Source organism: Stigmatopora argus, chromosome 1 (genome assembly GCF_051989625.1).
Source record: "Stigmatopora argus isolate UIUO_Sarg chromosome 1, RoL_Sarg_1.0, whole genome shotgun sequence".
Taxonomy (NCBI): Eukaryota; Metazoa; Chordata; class Actinopteri; order Syngnathiformes; family Syngnathidae; genus Stigmatopora; species Stigmatopora argus.
In genome coordinates, this window is record NC_135387.1 from 9,930,378 (window position 1) to 9,942,643 (window position 12,266).

Here is a 12,266-nt window from a genome sequence, read left to right on the forward strand (position 1 = left end):
CTGCAACCCCCCAGCCCAACACTAAAAATATCGTCCACTTCTATGACTGATAATGTGAGGCTTTCCGCCATCACTAAAGATAGTGAGGAGGCCAAAATAGAAACATGTACACTGAGTTCAACCTCAAAGAAAGAAGGACACTCCAGTGGTCTGTTCTTTTGGGAAGTTTTGTGGTGTTGACAGTACTTTCACTCCTTGACAATGATATATTAATAATTTAAAAATTATTTCCAAATTTCATGGAAATGCCTGTGTACAAAGAGTAAACCCTGCTCTCTGAAAGCATATCTGTATGGATTTGAGGTGACGCAACTTGGAATGTCCTCATTTTTGAAAGGGAAAATTATTTGCTTTCGCCAAATCACAGTTTTTTTGTTTGCATTATTGTGTAGTGAATGAAAAGAAGAAAAAAAACTGTCGTCCTCTGAATATTTTTCGGAGTTCTTTGAAAACAAGCTGATTTTACTGGCCCTCACCGCAGGAGTTCTGGAGAGTTTTCCGTGGCCAAACATTGCTTACTAGCCCGTGTGATGCCTTCTCAGGGAGATAGCACATATAACTCGGTACACTGATCACCAGCGATTTGTTGGACAGTTCGTTTTTCTTGGCGATTTAGACATTGAATGCATTTATTTTTGTGCTGCTTATCCTCACATCGGTCGATAAGGTGTTGGTGCCTACCCCACCAATTATGGGCAGCAGGCAGGGGATACCCTAAATTGGTGGGGCACAAGGAGAGTTTGCTGCACTAATTTCACACACGGCCGTCTAAGTACATCCTCTTTTGAAAATCCACAAGTATTTGTTTGTAACACCGCTGACAACGCAATTGTTTGGCATTTTGTGAGGGACACAGTGATTCACATAGGCTACTAAATGGCACTCTTTACATGCGGGAGTATCTGAACTCATTATGAGAATTTTTATTAGTCCCTGATGGCCCGTGAGAGTAATTGAAAAAAGAAATGACTATAAAACACTGCCTTGTGGTTTTGGGGTTCACCCGGCTGACTTCGGTGTAGGCACGCGTGGGCGCGATTCCTGGTGGTGGTGGTATAATTGTGAGCGCGAATGGTCATTTGTATCTGTGTTCCCTACAACTGACTGGCGACCAGTAATAGGGTGTACTACTCTGCCTTTTGCCCGAAGTCAGCTGGGATATGCTCCGGCAAATCCCCGCAAACCTTACGAGGATGCGCGGTTTGAAATATGGATGAATGGATGAATGACTATAAAACACTATGATTCTGTAAATTTGTGAGAACATTTTTTGATTCAGGCCCGGTCGAATAGTGGTTAGCACATAGGCCTCACAATTCTCGGCTCGAGGGTGCAATTCCATGTGGGTCCTCACTGTGTGGAGTTTGCATGTTCTCCCTGGGCTTGTATGCGATTTTCTCCGGTACTCCAGTTTCCTTCCATATCACCAAAAACAGGCCTGGTAGGCTAGTTGAACACTCTAAATTGCCCCTAGGTATGAGTGTGAGTGTGAATTGTTGTCTGTCTCCTTGTGTGCTGCAATTGGCTGGCCACCGATTCAGGGTGTCCCCCAACTGATGCCTGTATTTGGCTGGGATAGGCTCTAGCAATCCTCACAACCATACTGAGGATAAGTGGTTCAAATGAATGAGTGAATATTTTGATTATGGAATATTTTATTGTATATTTTTAATATGTGGGCATAGTTTTTATTGCAAATTTTCTTATTCAAATAAACAAATTGGTTTTGAATAATCATGCTCGTATCTATGTTGTATTTTGTCATTTAAATAATGACACAATCTAGTCATTGTAATAATCTCTTTGTGCCAAGTAGTGGCCACTTCACTAATGGTCTTGCAGCAGCTCAGGTGATTTCTTTTTCATTGGACAACAAACAGTCTTCTGAAGGTCATCGACATTCTCCTTGATCCCCACAGCTGTTGGCATGATGACGTTCAGTACCAGGAATCAAAAGCTGCTTGGATTTCATATTCAGTGAACAGAAAATCCAACCAATCAACAAAGTGTATTTTTTTTTTATTAATAACTACAGGTTGGAGAAATTCCCTTTCTTCGTGGAAGCTTTCATACATTACAAGTTGGCATTTACACAGATTGCCCACTAGATAACGTCAGAGATCAAATTATTTCTCTCTGTGTGCTAAAATGAATGAAAACACTTCGGCCTCACAGTTTGTGGGTTAAAAACATAGTACTCTAATGGAAATACCAAACAAACAGTGTTGTTGTGTGACCTTTGGTCCCCCACATTCTCCTTGAAACTAATTGACACTGGGAAATATTGGGGTGGGTTTATGTTCATATTTCTATTCACAGTTTTCTATCAGCAAACGTGTACAGTGGTTCGCAGTGACACCTCACAGTTGTTCGAGATAATGTAATGTTTGCAAGTTCTAGATTGAATTTTCCAATAGGTCTTAAATAATAGTTTTTCCACAGATAGCACTAAGTGTGCATATAGGAGTTAAATTATAAGCAGGGTGTCAATTTTTTTTGTGTAATTTCCTAAAACTCCTGCCAAAACGTCACAGTTTGTCGATGTGACCTTTAATTTCTAAGGCTGCTCTTTGTCACCTCTTCTGTCAGTAATGTACAGAATTTCCCAGCACAGCCGAGGTGTTGATAGGTCCATTTGGACAAACTTGATGCCCTGTTTTCTGTAGACGATATGGTTCTATGGCCTTCATATACCACATCTTCAACCTTTTGATAGAGCACTACACGGTCAAGTGTGAAGCAGCAACTCAAAATCTGACATCTTATTTGGGACAAGTGCTCTCTCCAGGTTGAAATTTTCATCACAACATGTCATGGAAAAATGCAGTGTGAGATTGTCAATCAAATCAGTGTAGAATCTGTAGTGATATGGACTTGGCATTGGTCTGTCATGGTGAAGAAATAATTGGGCTCAGAATCCAAGCGCTTGATTTACCAGTTAGCACTTTGCTCCTATTCTCATAAGCTGTGTGTTGTGACTAAAAGAACAAGATCAAATCTGTTCCATCTTTTACACTTAACTAGTAGTCTGACCTCATTGCAGCCAAATGTGAGCAACCCAGTGTCAGAGATTTGCACTCAGGTCAGTCACATCATATATACAGGGTTTTGGCAGCAGATGTGCCTGTCAATTACACACAAACTCGAGGAGATGCCGTCACGTCGCCTGGTTGCCACTGGCAACCATCTGCTTTGAATGCTGACCCTTCAGCAGATGTTTTGCCCCTGCCTCCTCAATCTTGTTGTTCCCTCTCTGCTGCTGCAACTCAGTGGCGGTCCGTGCATTTTCTCGTAGCGCCTTCAACGGGTAAAATCCACTTCCTAGCAGCATTTAATGATTAAATACAAATACTGGAGCTTTTCAGACATTACAACCGGGCCGGTTCCCAGGAAAAGACAGTGATGAACGTCAATGGCGTACCGGCAAACATTGCCCGAAAATGGGGTAAAATCCAGACGAAAACAGCATGTATTGATTAAATACAAATACTGGAGCTTTTTAGACATCAGAACCGGGCCCGGAGTATCATTTCCCCGGGGAAAAGACAGCGACAAACGTCGAGACGTCCATACGCGAAACGGCAAAAATTGCACTAAAATGGGGTAAAATCCACTCCCTAGCAGCATTTAGTGATTAAATACAAACACTGGAGCTTTTCAGATATCAGAACTTGGCCCACAATTGAAATATTATTTCGGAATACTATAGCCATATTTTACTCACCAAAAATCCTTTTTAACTGTACACAATATCCATCCTCCTTTCTTTCTTCCTTTTCTATCGCCATCGTAGCTAATGCTGAAAGTCGAGCCTGTCCTGTCGTATTTCTGGCATAGTCCGTCATGAAAATGGCTTTAAACCAACACAACAATATATTTGCTTGTGCAGCCCGCTCCAAATACAGTTTGGTAGCTCTGGCTAATGACTAGCCTCATAGTTGGTGAAAGCGATGACGTGTCCCTACGCCTGCGACAAGGCATTGTGGTGTTGCCAACTCGAAATCTGATTGGTTAAAGCAACAGTCTTATCGACGCTTGTTTAAAGCGGCAGAGCCCGCAGAACTGGTTGTGAAGGCCTTGAGGCAGGTAGATTTCTGACCCTGGCAACAAATAATGGCTGAAATGTGATTGGTTAAATGCTTCAATATGAAAACACACATCTGGAAGCAGTGCAACCAGGGGGAAAAGCAATGAAAGGAAGCTAACAGACAATTTGGAATTATTTAATAAGTATTGATGGACAAAATATAATATATGATTCAGATATTTCTTAGGCCAGCAGGGAAGGCCTTGAAGGCCCTGACGGCCCACCACTGCTGCAACTGTAGTGGATGTTGTGTTGTTTCCAAATCTGGAGAGACATTTATGCTTGTGAGTGAATGCATATGATTGTGTTTACATGCCCACGGCCAAGGGTGAGCTCCTCACTTGACAATCACTGGCTCACTAACACAGCTGCACAATGTAAAGGCCAAGCTGTTAATTGGCCTGCAGGAACCTGTAAGTCCAATTAATGGCACATTACTCTATTTACGCTGCGTACACGTGCACGCTCGAAAAACTAAATGACAGAGACAGACATTCATAAATAGAACATCGATGTAGATATTGATGACCAAATTTTTCTGCAGACGTCTGATGCCAGGCAATTTGTTATGATGCTAGCTAGCTCTTGTAGAAGATTGAAAAAGAGATCTGAAATGTATGATAATTTGGATATTGATTATATGTGTACCTTTTTATAAGTTAAGTTTCCAGAAGAGAAGCACACAAGGCTTTTTTAATGTTTGCTTGTTTGGAGATCACCATCATGTAGGGCTGATTGCATACCTGTCAACCTCTGCCGATAACTGCCCTTATAAATGATTACTATTCCCCTTACAAACCCCCAAAAAACCTTACAAACACCGTACGAGTCGTACGGCAGAGGTTGACAGGTAAGTGATTGTATTGTTGTATTTTGCACACGCATTCCGTACAAAGTGGTGGTTGGTGGCACACATTCATTCATGCCTGTTCCTTAACGCTTATCTTCACAAGGGTCGACACTGAATTGGTGGCCAGCCAATTGGAGGGGACAAGGAGGCGGACAACCATTCACGCTCACACACCTACCTCGAGGCAATTTAGAGTGTTCACCCAGCCTAGCCTGCATGTTTCTGGGATGTGGGAGGGAACCGAAGTAGCTGGAGAAAACCCACACAATCCCGGGAAAGACATGCAAACTCCACACAGTCAGGACCTCGGATCGAACCCTCGATCTCAGAACTGAGGGGCTGATGCGCTAATCACTTGTTCACCCTGCCGCCTGGTGGCACAGACATGCATAAATGCAAACCCCCATTAGAATGGCGAGTTATGTAATCCAGCACACACGTGGCCCGATTGAGTACAACAGACGGCAGTACAATCCCTCTTTCTGATATTCTAAAATCATTCGCTCGTCAACATCTTAATTCTCAAGTGTGTGCCATACAGACTAAATGGCTTTTTACCTCATTCTAAGGGCATTTTGAGAACACATTCACTCATCTTCAGTGTTTGCAACAAATCCTGCCAAAAACCGATTGTAATGCACCAATGCGGTCATAAGATTAGAAGGAATATATTTATTTTTAGCAGAATATGATGATTTTATCATGAAGTCAAGAGAGTGATGACGATGACAAACGTCAATGCTCAATTTTCATAATCTCCCCATCATACAAATGCCCTTAATCCCATGCGCATGCACACGCAAATGCATACAATCCTGATGAACTTTGTTTTTGAAGTGTGTTTATTAATGAAAAAAAGGATGGAATGTCATATCTTGGTTTTCCTGATTTAACTATTTTGTCTGGCATGTGGATGGGACATTACTAAGGGATCTTTCACCCTATTATTGGACAAAATGCAGGTGCTGCCCCATGGCCTCACAGGTACAATGCCCTCTGATCACCTCAATGTTTTATTGGATTTGATAACTTGTTTACCTGAGGTTAACTTTGGTGTGGATGATCCATACGCTATAACCAAATCCTCTGGATCTACCTTGCAGACATCATTTCTCAACGCTGTGTACACTATTGCACCTCTTTTCCTGTCGAGGGTGGGACCTTGTTGCCAGGCAACACTGCCCTATGTGAGAATACTCCATGGTGTCTGTTGTCTGTATGTGCGTGTGCGTGTGCGCGTGCGTTTGTGTGTGTTTGTGTGTGTCACAAAATAAAGCCAAAGCACCCAAAATAGTGGGATATGTTGTTTGATGTTGTCCAACTTTGATGTTAATCTTTAAATTCTGCATGTCCAAAAGTGTATTGCTTCCATGTAAGAAACATGAAAGCTGAAGGATCAGTCCAGACACATACATATCTGGGGATGTGTCAATGCATTACAAAATTGGATATTTCTTTCCTTATGTGTTTATATGTTGAGGGGGAAAGGATGCTAGTTCCTGCATGAAAAAAAAAACCTAATCTCCAGAGGAGTCGTAAGCGTGTCGGCTTCACAGTTCTGGGGTCGAGGGTTTGATCCCTGGAGGGTCATCACTGTGTGGAGTTTGCTTGCTCTCCCCGGGCTTGCATGGGTTTTCTCCGTCGCCTCCATTTTCTTCCCCAAAACATCGTAGGCTGGTTGAATCACTCTAAATTGGCCCTAGGTATGAGTGTGTGCTTCTCCATGTGCCATGCAGACCGGAAAATGAATGAAAATTATACATCAATTTTCGCTCGCTTACCTCTCTCTTTAAAAAAGTATCCCTGCACTAAGTTACCAAATGCAATTGGAAAACCTTACGTTTCAAGACTGTAGCTTGTAACCATTTATTTAATATTTGTGGTGTCTACAAATGGTGCATCTTCACGTGATCATTGCTAACATCAACATTTGATTTGTCTGTCTTTTCTGACTGGAATGCAAAAAATGTTAGCCTTTATTTGAATTGGCAAAACATCATTTAATATGGCTAAAAATTACGTAAGTAGGTAATTAGTCAGTCAATTTCCCAAGTTTTTGCTGAAATAGACTTCATTTCTTCACTAAAAGGGGAGATTTTTTTTAACCAGTAAACTGTGTTACGTGTTTGGGACAAAGACTCATCGCCTAATTAGCATCCACATTTTTTTTGAAGGTTCCTCCCGTGAGAAATGTCTCAGTTGGATCTTGCCCAGTTTATCTGTGTTATATACGTATTCATTGCGGATACATGCAACAATCAATCTGACCTGCAAGTTTGCAAAAATGGTCTAATGTAGTTTAATTCTGTAACATGCTTATCTGGCAGCCTAATGGTTGTGTTCTTCAATATTTTGATCGGGTTTGCAGTAACAATTTTACCCACCAGTCTTCCATGTGCCTCCTTCTAAGTTCAGTTTCTTCCTTCTGCAAATCTGTTGCATCACTGTTGATTATGTTCCTTTATTCCTGGCCTGCCATGTTGGATCTTAACGACATAAGGTTAGGTTAGAACTTTATTTCATCCCGTATTTGGGACATTTCTTGGTCGTAGTAGCAACACAGACACAAGACACACAAGACATTCCAGACCTAGGTTAAAAAACTGGAGCCACACACAGGAAGTCCACAAGGTGGGGACCTTCTGCAGACTGAGACTGAGGTTACCGCACAGTCCCTCAGTAGTCTGGAGGTTTTAAAGATCATCTTCCTTGCCTAGATCCTCCTAAGCGCAACCTGTTAAGAATGTGTTGAATTAACCTGTCTTTTGCTATAAAACAATATTTTATGCTTTTAATAAGTAACACACCTATTCTGATATAGTAAGAACGACGGATACTTAATGATTTGTAATGTATATACCGTGTGTTACTAAAACAACGTGAGAAAGATAAAAACTCGAGAGGAGTACAGATACTTGATATCTTTTACTTAAGTGCAGTGGTTAAGTATTTGTTGTTAATTCTCACCACTGGCTAATGGCCACGTGAATTAAAAAAATGTATTTAAAATCATGTTAAGTTGTCAAAATGCAAGTTAAAAATGTGGTTTGGGTTTTTTTCTTTTTTTTTGCGTACTGTGCCTTTCCATTGTTCGCAATCCTATGGCGTATGCCCCCATGTTAAAAGAGGTGGGTCCATTTGACTTAACTGTCACTGACGGCTGCTCTTTCTCTTTCTTGTGTGAGTGTGTTTTTGTGCTTCCTTGCGCGTGTGTTGGCGCTCTCCAGCAGCTCAGACAGTCTCTCTCCTTTCACTTTTATCTCTCTCTCCCACTTCCCAAAATACACAATTCATAGTGTTTGAGTGAGTATGTGTGTGCTGGTACTTTTCCATAAAGGAAGCTTGTGAGGGCCCAGGGGGAAAGTCTCAGATGAAGGGGAGGAGTTTGCAAAGGAATTTTCAACGTGAGTGTGTGCGTGTGTAGTGTGTGCATGGAAGTTTGTTATTATTAAAATGAAGACAAAGCAAGAATATGGGAAGTGTGGTGAGCCAGCAGAGTGGAAAACCCTGAAGTATGAAAGCAAATGCAAGCGTGTGTACGGGAAGTGAAATGGTATTACTCAATTGTCCACCAAAGTCACATGTTTCTTGCGATGGATAAAAATTCTGTATACAACTGGACAATCAGGGGATCCATATGCCAGAGAATAGTAATGATTCTCCTTGCTGTGAAGTTGTTTTTGTAAAATGAAACTTTATGACATTAAAGACTAGAAAACACCCCCAAACAGGACATGGCAAGATAAAGGACATGGGGATGATGAATCCATGATGAAATGTGAACACATGGTAGAGAGGGATAACACCATGAGATTAAAACACTGGACTAAACTGAGAATGTTTGACTGGGAGACAAGTCAATGTGTGGTACAGTATGTTCAAAGTACTTATCTTTTTGTACAAAAATTAGGACTTTTCTGTATACAGCATTTGTAACTAAAATGTAGTTCCCTCAAATAACACATGAAAAAAACAAGAGTGGAGCTGGAAATCCTTTGCCATTCCTCCATGATGACATCAAATAACTGTTCCATTTTACACCAGATGATCCTCCACTGAGACTCGCCAGTGTTTAGCTCTGGAGTTGTGCTTAGCAGGTTCATTACCATACTCTGTTTCTTGAACCGTGGTCATCTTGAAAGTGTGTTTGGGTGTCATTATCTTATTAGAATATTGTCCTGTGACCCAGATTCTTTAGGGCAAATTTACAAATTGTGCTCTTATTACTTTAATAAAACTGCCATTTTTATTGTCATTTCATGTGAGAAGACAGTGTGATTAAAATATTCCCTAAAACATGAAGGTTTGTACCATATTGGAATGAAATACACCAGCGTCTGGCATTTGTGTTGCATTGACTCCTTTCCCAAACACAACCCCTTACTCCTCTGAAATGGAAATTTGGCCTTTGACCAACTGAATTTTTCTTCCCTTTATACTACTTGTTAAGGAAGCACTGGACCACTTTGGTTTCATCGGCATTGCTCTTCACTTTATATATCAGAAGAGGATGATGGCGGAAATGAGCTCACTGAAATGATCAGATATAAATCATGTCATCTCACATATGTGCATGCACTGGTGTCTGAAAAGCAAAATGAGAGGAGACAGTAGCTCTTTGTTAGTGTGGGCAGCTGGTAGCCCTGGCCCCACTGACAATCTAGTATTTTCAAGGCACTGCTTATACACAAGCCCCATCATTGTGACATGTACAACTCTAATTTGGCAGTGCAACAAATATTGCTGTGTTCTAATTGCATCTATCAGCCTAACCTGCTTGTCTGGGATAATCTTCAATGTTAATATTGACATAATAAATGCTGGAGAGTGTTGATGGTAACTACTCTACACTATTCGGAATCATGTAGACGGAAACTCCAAATGAATCCATTTATTTTCTACATATACCCTTATTGCTCATCCAGAGCTCGGATGAGCTGGAGTCGATATCAGATGACTTTAGGCGACAGCTGGGCTACTACATGGACTGGTTGCCAGCAAATTGCAGCACATACAAAAATAAACAACTAATCATAGCCACATTCACACTTTATATGAGAATTAAAAAAGATGCAAAAGGAGAAAGTCGACCCAGGTGATCTGTGCCTCCAATTTTTATACCTCTCCAACACTTATGTGTTTTACACAATGCATATTATTTTTTAATGTATGAGATATTTGGAGTACACTGAGACAGTGGCCGAAGGTAAAATGTTCATTGGAGTGAGAACCTCTATGCAGTGTGGTGGGCAATTTTGAAATAGTTCTTTTAATTGCAACCTGGTAATCCCACAACGGATTAGGAGGTCGTGTCTGGACCTTGTATGGTCTGAATCAGTGTTTCACATTCCTTTCAATTGATTTTATTGTTTTAATAATCAGCAATGCTAATCTTATTTACTTTAATGGTCAGATGAAGAATGTGATGTGGAAAGCCAAGTTACTATGCTGGATTTACAGTATGTTTAACAACTTTGTAAAAATAGTAGAGTATATAGCACAAAGTATAAAGTTGTCAAACTGAGATCTATTCACATGGCGCTGAGTTCTGTATGCTTTTTGAATATTTTTGTGATTTGCCTCATTGCCAATCCAGGGAAACACTGCTTTTCTTGATTCCCTGGTTATTTTTGAGCTATCACACGAACATTTGACCTTGACATCATATTATGGTGTTTGTTGTTTGCTTTTTTTCACTCACAAAAACTTCCTGGCCCACACCCTACATTCATCCATCTACCTGGCAGGCCAAAACAGTTTGAACTCTAGACACAGCCTTTAGTCAAATAAGAGCCAACAGACACATGGCGTTATTTCGCCGCCTGACAGAAACACTTGGGCTGTGAATTTAGAGCATGCATGCAAAACTGAATTTTGGATGAGAGAGGATAGTTTGAACAATATTCAAGGAGTAAGAATAACATTCAAATGGTTTCCGTTGTAAAGACGTAGGATGATTCTACAGTTGTGTGACTTCTGTTTTCTGTCACAGGGTTATAGAGAGACAGGTTTCTGTTCAAGTCTATCTTTCTGTGTTTAACAGCTTTCCTTCATTTCTAAAAATAAACTCACCATTCACTTACTACTTTACCACAAGTACTGAGAAAAATGTCACTGTTATTGCAGCCTCCCCAAATATGCAAGAATTATTTTCCAATGGAATCCCCTTTGTTTCCAGAACAATGATGTTTGCAATCTTCCTGGAGAAAACCTCCTGATTATGAATGATTATTATTTACTTGGTATTATTCAAAGACATTGTAAATGTTTGACACGGAAGAAGAATATCAACTAAAAGCTACTTCATTATACCAGGAGTGTACAAACTACAGCCGGCGGGCCAAATGCAGCTCGTTGCCCAGTTTTTATTGGCACGTTATGCAGGTTATAAAAATAAGTTGTAGTGCACTTCTCAGCTATAAACCAATGTATAATCAACTGTAGAATTTCAGTGTTTTTTTTTACAAAAGGGGTCACTGTAGTGGCTCATTGGCATAACTTTGGTGCGGGCATGATGCGATCCTGACAGGGATAATTGGTGTTGAAAATCAATGAATGAAGGTTTTAATGTACATTTATATGTAAATATAAGCTTGTGATGAATTGAGCTGTCATTTTCTGGACTTTTTTGCCGTCACTTTACATTTTCTATTTGTTGTGCAAACTTTGTTTGTCCTATACATGTAAATATTGTATACATATTGCCATATCCTTATACTACCTCTTAAATATTTTGTTGCTTGAAGCTCTTAACTCATTCACTGTCATTAACAATTATATGCATAGAATCCATTTCAACTGAACAGATAGCAAACGAAAGTGGAAAGATTTCACGTTGGGCCTTCCATCTTTTGACATCACTGAAAGCGGCCATCAGAAAGAATGTTTGAACAGCCCTGCCATAAAGTTGTCTTGACAGATTCCGAAAGTGATAATTCTTAATACTTTTTTCATAATTGCATGACATCTACTCAAGGTTCACTGGGGCTAATCTGGAGTTAAACCCATTCATAGTCAGTCAATCAGTATCCAGCCTCTATCACATAGTTGTAAAACGGAGTAACGTTGGTTTGATTATTAAACATTTTAAAGGTATATATGCCTCTCATTGTCCAAAGTCCAGAACTTGGCCAGTAGTTCAGCTGGAGGATGAAACTTTTTTTTTTTACGGAACATTGTCAGGCCCCATTCACAGCAGTGAGCTTGCAAAGGGCACATTGTGAGCCAACACGGTACCTGTAGGTGCAAGGGTATGTTGTGGGATAAACAAAAGCCACAACTGCTCCCCACGTCATGCTTTGGCCAGCATGTAGGAGTACAGTTACCCCA